This window comes from Podarcis erhardii (genome assembly GCF_964252035.2).
Source record: "Podarcis erhardii genome assembly, chromosome: 7".
NCBI classification, from domain to species: domain Eukaryota; kingdom Metazoa; phylum Chordata; class Lepidosauria; order Squamata; family Lacertidae; genus Podarcis; species Podarcis erhardii.
In genome coordinates, this window is record NC_138511.1 from 15036971 (window position 1) to 15053544 (window position 16574).

The 16574-nt window shown below is 46.6% G+C and overlaps 1 protein-coding gene across 1 annotated transcript in view; it reads right to left on the reverse strand.

Annotated features, from left to right (window-relative positions):
* The window catches only part of PAX7 (paired box 7), a 266012-nt gene that overhangs the window by 72184 nt on the left and 177254 nt on the right, over positions 1–16574 (reverse strand). The window lies entirely within an intron of this gene.

Genomic DNA, 16574 nt, shown 5'->3' on the forward strand with positions numbered 1-16574 from the left:
CCACGAGTTCCATCATTATTGAGAATATAGTCTTAAATGAGCCAGACTGTCAGGGAACTGCCATCAGGCCGGAGGGAGAGAGCGGGCTCCGAAGGGGTTCCAGAGAGCGTCCCGGGATGGGGAGAGGCAGCCCATCTTCTGGGGAAGAGAATCAGCGTAGCACCAGTGGAGAAGGGGGGCAGATGGGGGAAGCGGCGAGGCGGTCCCATGACTCCTTGCCAGGGACCAGCGGGGAGAGTAAGGGTCCTCCGCTGCCTACACCCTCCTTGCGCAGAAGGCTTCCGCGCAGGGAGAGTAGGAGGAGACTAGGCGTCAAAGAGCTTCTTTGCTGGAAGAAGTTCAAGAAACGGCCACTGACGGATTCTGCCAGCGATTGAGACAGCCACGGGTGAGTGGCTGTCCGGACAGAAAAAGGTTCACTCAGGGAACCAAGCCAGGAGTTGCACCGGTTTATGCACGAGCAACCCCCAGAACCACTATACAGACCTTTGCATTTAGTGATGGTACTGCATGTGTCTCAATATTTGTACAGTGGTACCTCGCAAGACGAATGCCTCGTAAGACGAAAAACTCGCAAAACGAAAGAGTTTTCCGTTTTTTGAGTTGCTTCGCAAGACGGATTTCCCTATGGGCTTGCTTTGCAAGACGGAAACGTCTTGCAAGTTTGTTTCCTTTGTCTTGCAAGTTTGTTTCCTTTTTCTTAAAACCGTGCATTCACTTCGAGGAGCAACTCATAGCACGCGGGGTGGTAGCCTTTTTTGAGGTTTTTGAAGACTTTGGTGATTTTTGAAGTTTTTCCAAAGTCTGTGCTTCGCAAGACGAAAAAATCACAAGACGAAAAAACTCGCGGAACGAATTAATTTCGTCTTGCGAAGCACCACTGTATAAGAAATAAAATCTTGCCATATACGAAAAAAGAAAAGGTTGTTCAAGCTTGGCCCTTTAGATACCTTTGGTTTATGAGAGATCTTTTCAAGGAGGACAATTTGCCAAACTCTAGTGTCTTCCAGAATTTGGCAATACAGCCCTGGGTTTCTGTTAAGAGACGAGAAGCAAGTTCTTGATTTTTCAGATCCCATTCCGCTTCCCTGTACAGGTTCAAAAGTGCCAGTATAGGTGCAGATGGGGAAAAAGATATCCACTTAAAAGCCTCATTGGAAAATGAAGGTTTTCCACAGGTACTGGGAAGACAACAGAGACAGAGCCTGCCTAACATTTAAGGGGCTGGGGGCTTCAAAGAGGAGGTGGAATAACAGTTAAAGGCCTCAGGTCCCTGCCCCCCCCATAATGTATTCTTACTGAATTTTATCCCTATAACCCAAATAACAAAATAGACCTTCATGAGAGAAACAGGTAAAAACCCAGCTGGACTCAACCAAAATTGGCAAGGGATGTTGCAGTCACAAGAAGAAATGATAAACCTGTTTATCCAGATATTTGCAAAGAGATATGAACAGGTCAGTGCGAAGACCATAATAAGAAACGAGAGAATGAGAGGTGTGGGGCACATGAATTGCAAGATATATACAGAAAAATAAACTTATGATTGAAACCGTAAGGGGTTCAAGGAGTACCAAGAATCAAAGTCTCTGTATTACATTCAGAATTATTTCCCAACCAGTTAGATGTTACTTATCCCAAGTTTCTCGAGAGACTTGTGGAAGAGACGAATGCGAACTTTCCCTTATTACTTATTCAATGAAATCCTGAAACAAACCAAAACAAAAGAGGTAGAGATGGGGTCTGCAGGAGACTTTTGCAGGCAGAAGTTGTTTGTATAAATGCGTGCAAAATTGGAGGAAGCCCCTGAATAATAATAATAATAATAATAATAATAATAATAATAATAATAATAATAATTTATTATTTATATCCCGCCAATCTGGCTGGGCCTCCCCAGCCACTCTGGGTGTCTTCCAACAAAATATTAAAATACAGTAATGCATCAAACATTAAAAGCTTCCCTAGACAGGGCTGCCTTCAGATGTCTTCTAAAAGTCTGGTAGTTGTTGTTCTCTTTGACATCTGGTGGGAGGGCGTTCCACAGGGCGTGTGCCACCACCAAGAAGGCCCTCTGCCTGGTTCCCTGTAACTTGGCTTCTCGCAGTGAGGGAACCACCAGAAGGCCCTCGGCGCTGGACGTCAGTGTCCGGGCTGAACAATGGGGGTGGAGATGCTCCTTCAGATATACTGGGCCAAGGTCATTTGGGGCTTTCAAGGTCAGCACCAACACTTTGAATTGTGCTTGGAAACATACTGGGAGTCAATGTAGGTCTCATTGTATGAGACTCGCTAGCAAAACAGGATCAATGCTAGCTCTGTTCGGTTTAGTGCTTGGTCGGATGCTATAGTATGTCTCTCGGACAGTGTGGGGAACTTGGGTCTGTGTGTGCGTGTGCATGTGTGAGAAATGTCCCTATTTTCATCTGAGGAGTGTTGGAGGCTATGACTTCAGTGAGCTTCATGACCTAGTGAGGATTTGAACCCTATCCTCCCATCTCCTAGTCTGACACCAGTCTCATCTAGTTCTTTTCCCTACTGCCATTTCCAGTTCCCCATTTTAGTCTTTAGTGATATATGGAAGTGAGAGCTGGACCATCAAGAAGGCTGATCGCCAAAGAATTGATGCTATTGAATTATGGTGCTGGAGGAGACTCTTGAGAGTCCCATGGACTGCAAGAAGATCAAACCTATCCATTCTTAAGGAAATCAGCCCTGAGTGCTCACTGGAAGGACAGATCCTGAAGATGAGGCTCCAATATTTTGGCCACCTCATGAGAAGAGAAGACTCCCTGGAAAAGACCCTGATGTTGGGAAAGATGGAGGGCACAAGGAGAAGGGGACGGCAGAGGACGAGATGGCTGGACAGTGTTCTCGAAGCTACCAGCATGAGTTGACCAAACTGCGGGAGGCAGTGGAAGACAGGAGTGCCTGGCGTGCTCTGGTCCATGGGGTCACGAAGAGGCGGACACGACTAAAGGACTAACAACAACAAATTTTAGTCTTGCATCACTTTAACCATTTTCAGATTTTACATCTGAGCTCTTCATGGTTTTTAGCTTTCACCTGTGAGCCACGCAGAGGACATTGGGTTAAATGGGGAACGGTGCAATGCTGTAGACCAAGAAACATCAATAACCGAATGGCCGCTGGTGTTCTTCTACATTGCTTGGGCTCAGGATTCTGGCTGTGGGTGCGAGGGAATTGTGCCTGGGGTTGCAACTGGCTGAGAACCCCTCCCACCAGCGCCACCCTATGTTTTTCTTGGCAGCTCAGCTTCTCAAAACCAGCCAGGCTGGAGTGCCTCACAGCACTGAGGTGAACATCGTGCGCAATAAACATTAACAGATCAAGTTGCCACTGTTGCAGGACCCGCCCAATCATTCAGTTTGTATAAACACAACACACTCACACGCGACGCTTCTGTTATAAATTCATAGAAAATCAGCCATACATCGGATCTGTACCATTCCACTTTTATTTTACACCATGAAGGAAGGACTATCAAGGGGGGGGGAGACTTGACACAAGGCAACCATAATCCCCCAAGCCCGCAGTGAGCCCTACCCAGTTGGCATGCCAACCTTGATGGTCCTAGACAGAAGATCATTACACTCGCAAAGGACCCACATATGGAAGTGGATTCAGTAAGGACTGAAACAAAGGACAGTGACCAGCCCTTCCCTCTGGGGGCAGGAAACAGTGAATTCCTCTTTGTCCTCAGGAATGTAATCATGGGGAGGGGGAAAGGAGGAACCGGACAGGTGAGAAGACACTCAGGTTACCACCACAACTCCTCCCTCAACCCCTCCTCTTTGTGATGTGTCAATGATGTAGTCATGATGTAGTTATGATGTAGTCTTAGGGGTGTAGTAGCTAATAAAAGTTGGGGTCTTCTTTTGTTCAGGTCTTCCACCTTGTTCCACCTTGTGGGAGGTGGGAGTCCTGATGCGAGAGTCTTCAATAAAGACCAAGCCTATTGGCTGCTGTTTTGCTCTGGTATTCCCTTGTTTTTTGCCCAAGGGAGTCCTCAGATTTCTCTGTTAACACCACTAAAGGAACAGCAGTAGGAGCCCGGGATAAAGTTGGCAATCCTCTAGGCATTGCGCGTTTCGGTCCAGGATCCTGGCAGCTGCTTCAAGAAGCTCGAAGAGACTTTTCCCCCCTACACAAGCAAACCACCCCATTGCTGTTCTTTTGCCATCAAGATGGCCGCTCAAGATGGCTGCCCAATCTCTCTCTCTCTCTCTCTGCTGTTTTCCTCCTGTCCCCCTCATCAGATAATGCATTTTTTTTCTTTTTCATTCTTTCTTTAAACCGGGTTGAGGGGAGGGGGTTAGTTTCTTTGCCTTTCTGATTCTCGCCTAATAATCTCCCCGATTAGCCCTTGTAAACTCCAGCTTTATATGAAAAAAAGAGGACATAATGGAAAAATAATTAAAAATAAAAGACTGAGGAATAAGGGGGAAAAATAATCATTTGAAGGCGAAGGGGAGGGAGGGGATGAAGAGGCAGATCTGCGGAGCTGGTAGATAACCAACAGATGTGATTTTTGCAGATAAGCGTGGCAATTTAGATTAGATAAATCTGGAGGCATTACGAGCCTCCATTGCAAGACTCTTTTTATCGGTCTGATACATTTTTTTTTTCAATTTTATCTTGCAAGTTGGAGGGAGGGGAGCGATGGGATGGCAAGAGGAATAATAATAAAAAAAGCTCAATCTTCGGGTAGTTTTCTTTTTAATGTGTCCCCCTCCACCCCACCCCAGAAAGTGGGGTCTCTCTATTTCTCTCTCTCTCTCTCTCTCTCTCTCTCTCTCTCTCTCTCTCACACACACACACACACACACAGGCACACACTCATACACATACACACACATCAGAACCGTGTTTTCTTTTTTCTTTATTTCTGTTTTTTCTCCCTAAAAAAAGGAAGGAAAAAAAAAAAAACCCCATGCACAGCAGACGCACACTCACACACTGCCGTGTGCACACAGAGAAAACCAAAATATTTGAAAATGTATTTCATGGCAATTATGTCATATTTCATGGACTGATGCCACTACTGAAAGAAAGAGTGAATGCCTTAATTTGTATAGAAATTGTAATCATTTGTTCATTTCAAGGTGAAAATTGCATTTTTTAATTTAAATTGTATCCTGCGTGATAGTCTATTATCTAGTAAAATTGTCTCCTTGTCTGAGTGCCTCTTTCCACGAGGCTGGAATGCTTGTTGCAAATCCAGTTATATTCATAAAAGCTTTGTGGGCGTCTTGGGGAAATGAGAAGAGTTTTCTTGTGGCTGTCGTTCTGAGCCTCCTCCTTCCCCCCTTTCTCTCTCTTTCTCTCTCCCCCCCCTTCTCCTCTCCCCAGTCACCCCCCCCCCACAAAACACCACCTCCTCCTCCTCTCAGTTATTTCCTGGTTGAAATAAACCCGTATCTCCTAATGCAAGTAATTAGTTGGGATACATTTTCAAGACAATCGGAAACTGAATTAGGGGGAGGGCCGTACAATAAGTCCTTCTCTTCCATCACCCCCTCGCTTGTAAAATCTTGTTACAGGGAAAATAAAGCCAATTAGATTCGTTGTGCTATAGGAGTAGAACCGACTAGCAGAGGGAAGGAGACCCAAATGGACGGGCGAAATCCCAGCTCCCTTTTGCAGAAGGGTTGTCAACTGACTTGCGGGGGAGAACCCTCTTTTGCTCCTGTGCCCTTTTAACATAGGGATGGGGGAGTTGGTCTGTCTAGATTCGTATTGTCTACACACTGCATTGCAGGGGGTTGGACTAGATGACCCTTCTGTGACGCACTGACTAGCAGCGAATCTCCAGGGTTTCAGGCAGGGGACAATTCCGGCTATACCTGGAGAGATGGGGGTCTTCTCCATCCAAAGCCGATCCTCTGCTACAGCACGATGGCCCTTTCCTCTTAAAAGAAAGCAGGATTGGTTTCAGGAAGAAGCTGCCTTTGTCTGATTGTTTGTCCACCGGGCTCAGAATTTTCCACTCTGGCTAGCAGTGGTTTTCCAGGAGTTCAGGTAGTCCTACCTAGAGATGTTCAGCATCGAACCTGAAACCTTCTGCATGCATAGCCAGCCCCACTAGCACGTAAGCCCAAGAAGATATTTGAAAATGAGGGCAGCCTCCTGTCCTTACCTTCAGATTAATCGACTGAGCAGCCTTGCTTTTAAAAAGTCGGCAAGCTTTGGTATGGGAGGAGACATCTCTCTGCTGCCATCATCCCGTGCTATGATATCATTCGCAGATCCATTGCTTTGCACACTGGCTCCCAGTACGTTTCCGAGCACAATTCAAAGTGTTGGTGCTGACCTTGAAAGCCCTGAACAGTCTCGGCCCAGTATACCTGAAGGAGCATCTTCACCCCCCATCATTCTGCCCCGACACTGAGGTCCAGTGCCGAGGGCCTTCTGGCGGTTCCCTCACTGCAACAAGCCAAATTACAGGGAACCAGGCAGAGGGCCTTCTCAGTAGTGGCACCCGCCCTGTGGAACGCCCTCCCATCAGATGTCAAAGAGAACAACAACTACCAGACTTTTAGAAGACGTCTGAAGGCAGCCCTGTTTAGGGAAGCTTTTAATGTTGAATAGATTATTGTATTTTAATATTCTGTTGGAAGCCGCCCAGAGTGGCTGGGGAAACCCAGCCAGATGGGCAGGGTATAAATAATAAATTATTATTATTATTATCATCATCATTATTATTATTACACTCCTAGAAAGAGCCCCGAAGTAATTTACAGGGAGAACAACCTACAAAAGATGATATACAAAAACCTATCCTTTTAAACAAAACAAATGTGCTAGAAGGAATCTCAGGGTTGTGGGTTCAAGTTCCGCACTGGGCGAAAGATTCCTGCATTGCAGGGGGTTGGACTGGATGACCCTCGCGGCCCCTTCCAACTCTACAATTCTATGATAAGCAACAAAAACTGTTTGAGGTTTCCCAATACCTGGGATAATTTATTTAGCACCATGTGTAATTGCAGTTTTTATAATGAAACCACATGGCCAGAGGCACATGGATTTAGATGAGCTGATCCATTGACGGGACCTGCACACCTTGACTTTTCATGTCCCACAACCCTGATGTCCTATATGACATTCACTGTTTACAGTTCCTGTAGCCTCACCTCAAAAAGCATATTGCAGTTAGAAACAGTTCAGAATAGGGCAACCCAAAGTGGCCAAAGCGATAAGAGCACCACCTTGTATGAAGAAAACTTGCAGTGTTTGGATTTTTTTTTAAATATATAATTCCCCCCCCAATTTTCCCCCCGATTTTTTTTACAAACATACAAACCTAATAACTTCACAGTAAAACTATGTATTTTGACTTCCCTCCTCCCCTCTTGTGGTTTCTTGCAATTTTGTTTTTTAATACTGCATCTCCTACAATACAGTGGTACCTCGGGTTACATACGCTTCAGGTTACATACGCTTCAGGTTACAGACTCCACTAACCCAGAAATAGTACCTCGGGTTAAGAACTTTGCTTCAGGATGAGTACAGAAATCGTGCTCCGGCGGTGCGGCGGCAGCAGGAAGCCCCATTAGCTAAAGTGGTGCTTCAGGTTAAGAACAGGTTCAGGTTAAGAACGGACCTCCAGAATGAATTAAGTACTTAACCTGAGGTACCACTGTATTCCATTTTTTTTCTTACTCCCTAATTTCCCCTTAACATTGTGCTTAACTGCTTGTTTTACGTTAGTCCTGCTAATGAGCTTAATTGTGTACAAAAACTTTTCAAACACTCTATAATTTCCCCCCATTCTTTGATAACATTTGTTTCTTCTTGGTTACTTACTGTTCCAGTAAGTTTTGCCATTTTGGCACAGTCCATTAATTTAGTTTGCCACTCCTCCTTGGTTGGGGCATAATCTTCTTTCGTCTTTGGGACTTTGGTGTTTAGAGAAAAAGCAGGCATGAGGCAACTCGCTCTACGTGGGGCTGCCCTTGAAGCTGACCCAGAAACTCCAGCGGATGCAGAATGCCGCAGCGAGGCTCCTTACGGGGTCCCTGCTGTGGGATCACATTCATCCAGTGCTTTACCAACTGCACTGGATCCCGGTGGAGTACAGGTCAGGTTTAAGGTGCTGGTTTTGACCTTTAAAGCCCTAGGACCCAAGTACCTACAGGACTGCCTCTTCTGGTATGCCCTGTGGAGGACCTTAAGGTCCACAAATGAAACATTTTGGAGGTCCCAGGTCGCAAGGTGGTTAGATTGGTCTCAACTAGGGCCAGGGCCTTTTCAGTACTGGCCCTGACTTGGTGGAACACTCTGTCACAAGAGACTAGGGCCCTGCGGGACTTGACATCTTTCTGCAGGGCCTGCAAGACAGAGCTGTTTGGTTTGGATTCAGTCTGACCCTTATGTTTCCTTCCCCTTTCGGTCTTGATTTATTGGCTACTTTTAAAATGAGGCTGCATTTTAAATTGCATTTTAACCCGTATTTTAAATTGGTCCCCCCCCATTATGTTTTTACTGTGATTTTATTGGTGTTAGCCGCCCTGAGCCCGGTTAGGACCTTGAGCCGCCCTGACGAATCAGGACAGATAAAACAAACTCTTCCTTCAAGCAGCGCGGTTAAACTGTGGAACTCTCTGCCACAGTAGAGAATGATGGCTTGGATGACTTCAAAAGTGGATTGGACAAATTAATGGAGCAGATGAAAGCTACCAGACCCTGCAAATGTCCCTATTTCCCAGGGACAGTCCCGGATTTACAGAAGGCGTACCAGTTTCTGATTTGATCCCTATTTTCATTGTAGAGGTAATAGAGCTATGTGACCCCCGAGCCAAGGAGATAAGTAACAAGACAACCTTTAGAAGACACCTGAAGGCAGCCCTGTATGGGGAAGTTTTTTAAAAAAATTATTTGAAGTTTTATTATGTTTTAATCCATGTTGGAAGCCACCCAGAGTGGCTGCGGCAACCTAATCAGATTGGTGGGGCACCGACGAAAGAAGAATGGCAGACGAAATTGATGGACTATGCAGAATTAGATAAATAAACAGGAAGAATTCGAAACCAGCGGGACCAGAAATTCTTAGAAAACTGGAGGAAATATATGAATTATTTGAAAAGTAATGGTAATGAACAGATGATGCTAGTAGGATTGCAATAAGTTTTGTAAGGAAGGACTGCTTGAAATATTGCAAGAAAGACTATGAGAAGAATTGTTAGTTAATGATAATTAAGAGTAATAGAGAAATTAAGAAATGCAGAATAAGTGATAAAGAACGAAAAATCATCAGAGGTGTTGACGGAAGTTTAAAAGATTGTATAAGATAAGAAGTTATGTTATTTGATTGTTGGAAATGATATGTTAAAAAACCCAATAAAAATGTTTGTGTGTGTGTGTATACACACAAACACATAAAGATGGGTGGGGCACAAATAATAAAGTGATGATGATGGAATAAGCTATTCCTATTTTCATTGGAGCAGTGTTGGAGAGCATGAGCTAGTAGCCACAATGGCTATGCTCTACATCCAGAAATACTTCTGAATAAGGTAAAAGGTAAAGGACCCCTGAACGGTTAAGTCCAGTCAAAGGCGACTATGGGGTGCAGTGCTCATTTTGCATTCAGGCCAAGGGAGCCAGCATTTGTCCACAGACAGCTTTCCGGGTCATGTGGCCAGCAGGACTAGACCGCTTCTGGCGCAACAGGACACCGTGACGGAAACCAGAGCGCAGGGAAACACCGTTTACCTTCCTGCTGCAGCGATACCTATTTATCTACTTGCACTGGTGTGCTTTCGAACTGCTAGGTTGGCAGGAGCTGGGACAGAGCAACGGGAGCTCACCCTGTCGTGGGGATTCAAACCACATACCTTCTGATCAGCAAGCCCAAGAGGCTCAGTGGTTTAGGCCACAGCGCCACTTCTGAATAGCAGCTGCTGGAAACCACAGGAGAGTATTTTTGTGGTTGGATCTTGCTTTTGGGTTTCCATTGGGGCATCTGGGTTGCCCACTGTGAGAACAGGATAATGGATTAGATGGGCGACAGGCCTACTCCAGCAAAGGTCTTCTTATGTCTTGGGCAGGCTTGCCTTCCCTTTCAAACCAGTGTCTCTCCTGTGATTATTTAGTGTGGACCTGGGTAAAGGTAAAGGTAAAGGGACCCCTGACCATTAGGTCCAGTCATGGCTGACTCTGGGGTTGCGATGCTCATCTCACTTTATTGGCCAAGGGAGCCAGCGTACAGCTTCTGGGTCATGTGGCCAGCATGACTAAGCCGCTTCTGGCGAACCAGAGCAGTGCACAGAAACACTGTTTACCTTCCCGCCAGCACTTTGACGTGCTTTCAAACTGCTAGGCTGGCAGGAGCAGGGACCGAGCAACGGGAGCTCACCCCGTCGCGCGGATTCGAACCGCCGACCTTCTGATCAGCAAGTCCTAGGCACTGTGGTTTAACCTACAGCGCCATCTGTGTCCCATGGACCTGGATAGTTGTGCTCAATCCTACAGGCCGCTCTTTTAACGTTCTTGTTCTGTTCATTTTTTTTAAAAAGGAACAGGCAGCCTGCTATTATTTGATGGCATAGCAAAACAACTCAAATGGTGTCTCTTTCCGGCGGTAAAAATATTATAATTAACCAAGAACTGACCCTTCGATAGCAGTATTCCAGGTTTTGCTGTCTCACCTAGCCTAAATGAGGTAAGGTGTTCTGTCCCCCCTCTTTCTTCCAAGCATAGGATTTTTCTAATCATATCCTCAGCTAATTTTCTCTCCCCACCCCACACACCTCTGCAATGCCCTGCCTTATATTCCTTCTTATTACGCCCCAAATGTCCTTATTTTATGCAGGCCCACAGCCTACGGTAATAGACTGCTTTATGCCGATACGGATAGAAAATTGATCACGGAATGCTTTAATGCTAAAGTATTCCAAGCTGGAATTGGCAGCCCAGAAGCTTCCTCTGAAAATAGTTAAAAATGAAGCTGTCCTATCCTGTGTTAACTAGACACAGGAACTGAGGGAGCTGCCTTCCACTGAGTCGGGCCATTGGCCCATCTAACTCAGTAGTGTCTGCACAGGCTGGCAGAAGCTCTCCAGGGTTTCAGTCTTTTGCTAGCCAGGTTCCTGGCAGTCGAAGCTGGGGCCATTTGCATGCAAAGCAGATGCTCCACCACTGAGCTACGGGCCTCCCCCAAGAGAGAATCTTAGATTCATAGAATTGTAGATTTGGAAGGGGGGTCCCGAGGGTCATCTAGACCAACCCCCTGCAATGCAGAAATCACAGGGTGATTTGTGTGCCAAGGTAGGGAATGTGGCCATCTGATACTGCTGGGCTCTGCTTCTCACCAGCCACGTGTCGTGGAAATGCAGAAGACAATTGTATTTCAAGGAGTTAGGTGGCATGTCCCTTTCCCTTTAACATCCTCAGTTTGAGGTCTGCTGGATTCTTGTGTTTCGCACACCTGCCGGGAGTTTCTTGGGTTCTTCTGTGTTGCAAGTGCCGGCTGGATGCCTGGCTGCAGGTAGTGGGAGACTCTCAGCCGCTCTGTATTACCGTATTTTCCACTCTATAGGACACACTTTCCCCCCTCCAAAAATCAAGGGGAAATGTGTGTGCGTCCTATGAAGTGAATGCAGGCTCCTTGGCTTCAGCAATAGCAACGCGAAGCCTCCGAAGGACAGAGGGAGAGCTCCCTGTGCACTCCGGAGGCTTCGCATTGCTTTTGCTGATGACTGGAGAGCGAGAGGGGTTGGTGCGCACTGACCCCTCTCGCTCTCCAGGCTTCAGGGATATCCGCCTGAAGCCTTTGGAGCGCAGCGGGAACTCGCGCTGCGCTCCAAAGGCTTCGGGTTCCTTTCGCTGAAGCCGGGAGAGCAAGACTCTCCTGGCTTCAGCAGAGAGGGAGAGCTGCGCAGCACCCCTTCAGCGAAGCGGGAGGAGAAATGGAAGGGGCGCTGAGCAGAGAGGGGGAGATTTTTTTTGTCTTGTTCTCCCCCTCTAAAACAAGGTGCGTCCTATGGTCGGGTGTGTCCTATAGAGTGAAAAATATGGTAATTCCATCTCAGGGTCCTGGGCTAATCATGAGTAATGGCAGGTGCATTTGATTACATCAAGGCAGGCTATAAAAGCCATAAGTGGAAGGGGCCCGGTAAGCTTCTGCCCAGATCAAGGGACCTGATGCTGGGAGACTGACGGTCGGGGTCTTTGCGTGGCGAGTTCCCGCCCCCCACCAGGATAAATAAAGACACGAGACACCATAATTAAGGTTAATTGGGCGAATTAGGCCACAACTTTATTGAATTCAGGAATGAGAGGCATTGGCTTAGGCATTGGTCCTATCGACTATCCGGCTCCAGCCCATTTGCTGGAGACACGGGGAAGGGTTAACACTTTATCAGGGGAGTCTCCTGCCAAGGCACGTCGACTAGGAGCTCCCCCGGGTCACCGCTCTGGGACGTGCCTTTGGCCCACACCTCCATAGGCTTCGGACAGGGCCACGCCCCCCGGAGTCCTTTAACGGACCACCCTTCGCTCACTGGGGGGAGGTGATGGCGTTCCTCTCCCCCCCACATCCTCTTAACCCCTTCTTACCAATGCCTACCGCCAATGCCGAAAAGTTGTGACGAGTTGCTACGAGGTAGGCGAAAAACCAAAAGGCTACAAATTGCCAATTGGGAAAAATTCCTACCATGCCCCTTGCGGCGACAGACCGAAGTCCATAGCAAAGTCAAAGACCTACCTAAAGCATACCTAAAAGGAGGGAGGGTGGGAAAACGTGAGGGCTAGCTGGAGAAAAGAGGGCGAGCCCCCACTGCGCCGGCCCTAAATAGGGCAGACCCGGCCGGGATTCCCCTGTTCTCGCGGGGGCTGAAACCAGCCCTCGCTCACGTGGGGGTGGGCGTGAAGCCCGCAACCCCACCTCCTGGGCAGGCCGGAAGTGGCTTTCTCCTGCTGCTCTGCCTGAGGCTCTGGGCAGCTGAAGGGGAGATTGGGTAGCCCCTGTCGGGTATGTTTTATTTTATGCTTTGCATGCCTGCTGTTTATTTGTTAATAAAACTGTTTTGGATCCCCTTCCACCTCCTCATTCCCTTTGTCCTGATATCCTGATATCCAATGGTCTGGGAAGCTGAGTCCAGCAACATCTGGAGGGGGATATCTTCATTTTAATAGGTTTGTTTTTAATATTGTTTTAATTCTATTATAGTTTAATTACCTTTTAACAGTGACATGTTATATATTTTCAGCGTTCTGCATTTTATGCATACCTGAAGTACTGTGTCCAGTTCCAGGCACAACAATTTAAGGAAGGATATCAAGCTGGAACATGTGCAGAGGAAGGCAACCAAGATGATCAAGGATCTGGAAACCAAGCCTTATGAGGAATGGTTGAGGGAGTTGGGTATGTTTAGCCTGGGAAAGAGGAGATGACTATCATATCTCCTCTCAAATATCTCAAGGAGGAGGATGAAGCAAGCTTGTTTTCTCTTGCTCTGGAGGGCAGGATCCGAACCAATGGCTTCAAGTTACGAGAAAGGAGATTCCAACTAAACATCAGGATGAACTTTCTGAAAGAGCTGTTTTGACAGCAGAGCGGGCTCCTGAAAGAGGTGGTGGACTCTCCTTCCTTGGAGGTTTCTAAGCAAAGGCTGGATGGCCATCTGTCATGGATGATCTTGAGATTCCTGCATTGCAGGCGCTGGGGTCCTTAGGGTCACTTTCAACTCTACAGCTCTATATTATTCAGCCCATGTTGTTTTAATTTGTGTAAGCTGCCTTGAGTCCCAGTCTGGGGAAAATGTGGATCTAAATAAATATGATGAGGTTGATGATGATTAAGAGGTTCTCCATCCTTGGTCTAAGAGAGAGTCAGAATACATCATCCCATCCTTCCCTATCCACAAAGAGGAAAAAGAACACAGGAACTTCCTTGGATCAGGTCAGCAATGGACCTATGGTCCTGCTCCATAGCTATTAACTGAGATGGAGGCAGATTTGGCCCATGGGAGTCCAGTTACTGACCCCTTTGCTGCTTTGATATACAGAGGGGCAAACCTATCAATTACCATGCTCTGCATTTGTCATTCTTTGTCATCCTAAGTTAAGTTCCCCCATACTTCCACATCATTTTTTTTAAAAAAATGTCTGCAATTCAGCGTGAATTTCTCTTGATATACACTTTCATGCTACACAATTTTGTCTCGTATGCACATTTTTTGCAAAGCAATTGCCCTTAATATAATGATTTTTTTGCCTGTTATTTTTCACTAATACAGTGGTGCCTCGCAAGACGAAATTAATCCGTTCCGCGAGTCTCTTCGTCTTGCGGTTTTTTCGTCTTGCGAAGCATCCCTATTAGCGGCTTAGCGCTATTAGTGGCTTAGCGGCTATTAGCAGCTTAGCGGCTAAGTGGCTTAGTGGCTAAGCGGCTATTAGCGGCTTAGAAAAAGGGGGGGGGGAAAGCGAAAAAGACTCGCAAGACTCACAAGACGTTTTCGTCTTGCGAAGCAAGACCATAGGGAAATTCGTCTTGCAAAGCACCTCGAAAAACGGAAAACCCTTTCATCTAGCGGGTTTTTCGGCTTGCGAGGCATTCGTCTTGCGGGGCACCACTGTATATGGATGCACAGAAGATAGTACTCAGCCCAGCATTCAGTTTCCTGAAGTGTGTATTTTTTTTAAAAAGGAAGACCACACTTCTGTTCTTTAAGAATGGTGGACGTTGGTTCTTGAAAGTGTGTAGCAAACTCTCAATTTCAGGTGGAGTGGCAATATGCCACAACTGCCCCTGTGTCCTTTGCACAATTACCAGAAACAGCGGATGGATGGTTGGGGTGAAATTATGCACCATGAATTGTTGCCAGTTCATTAGAATGCATTAAGGATGAGCGGATCCATCACATTTGGTTTCCCATTTTTTCCAATCTGTTCAGTTCTCCACATCAGTTTGCCATTTTTTAAAAAGTCGTTCCAGTCTGAATTTCTCCTTATGAACACATTTTTGAATGAAGATTTGCCTGACTCAGATTTCTTTTCAAAGCAAGTTCCCCTAATATACTGCATTTGTGTGTGTGTGTGTTTGTGTGTGCATTTTAAGAGGGACTTTACCCCCAGTATATACATTTTGTACCCACAACTTGGCTGCAAAACTCATAAAAGTGTAAATTTCAAAGGAGGGCTGTGTTTCAGTTCCCAGATTGCTTCGGGAAGCGAGATTTAGGTAGGCCTGGATGGAAATGCAAACTGAATCAAATCTCTCCCATATCCCTAGAATGCATGATTTATACAGCTTGAGGAACCCAGATTTTCGGGAAGAGGATCTTGGGTCATGCTAGTGCAGAATGTCATTTCGCTCTTCTAGAAGCCATGATTGGTGACCTGGTAATTCTCCATCACCCTTGAAAGGGGAGTAGATCTGTAAGTAGGGATGAAAATCAGTTGGTTTCCAATCTGGGTTACTTTAGCACCAGGCGACCCAGAAGTCTGTTCTGCCCACTTCCTACATTTATCAGTAATGATCTGTCATATTTCCCTATGGCAGGAGCCTGTAGGGGCTATGGATCCTGTTGTCATGAGGCAGGGCGGTGATCCAAACAAGATGTGGTGAGCAGTTTCCTGGTTGGCAAGACAAGGCACCTTAGAGGGGTTTCAGGACCTTGGACAGTACTCTAGCTGCTATGGCCAGACGTCTAAGTTGTTTCAGCCTGGAGCAAATGGACTGAGTTTTATAGCAGAGCTGGGTAGACCCTGACTGGGGAGCCTACTCACTGAGTGGTGTCTCCTGGCCAACTAATAATGGGTGGGTGCCTTCCCCTGACCCTTCACAGAAATTGGGTTTCTGGCTGTGGATATCACTCCACAGGGTTCTCTTGAGCCCTTGCGGAGTCTGTAGACCACTCATCAGAGTCTGGTGGCATAGGTCTCCTTGGGTGGTGGCTCATGGAACCACATGGACACACCTAGACATGGACCCTTCTCCTCCTTAGAGAGAACTCTGTTGCTGAGGAGTCCTGGTTTGGGGCTGATGCACATGTGAATCCACAGCTTCTCCTGACAGGCCCCAACATATTCCCTAGTTTAGAGACAAACTGAGCAAGAGACGATGTGATAGAAGTTCATAAAATTATACACGGCATGGGAAAAGTGGACAGAGAAAAGTTTTCTTCCTTTCTCAACACTAGGATTCACAGACACCCAATGGAGCCGAATGTTTGAGAATTCAGGGCAAACAAAAGGGAGGACTTCTTCAGGCAGTCAAACCAAGGAGCTCCTACAGGAGGCAGAGATGGCCAACTTGGAGGGCTTCAGAAGAGGGTTGGACAAATTCATGAAGAGGGCTATCAATGGCTACTAGTCATGATGACTATACTCCGCCTTCCTGGTCAAAGGCTGCAATGCTTCTGAACACCAGTTCCTGGAGGCCACAGGAGGCGAGAGTGCTCTTCTGCTGTGATCCTGATTGTGGGCTTTCCATCTGTTTGGCCATTGTGAGAACAGCATGCTGGATTCAATGGGCCACTGGCTCTTCTCAGGTTCTTAAGTGGGACATAGCTGGATGCAACCCACAGTTCAGGGACACATTCCAGCTG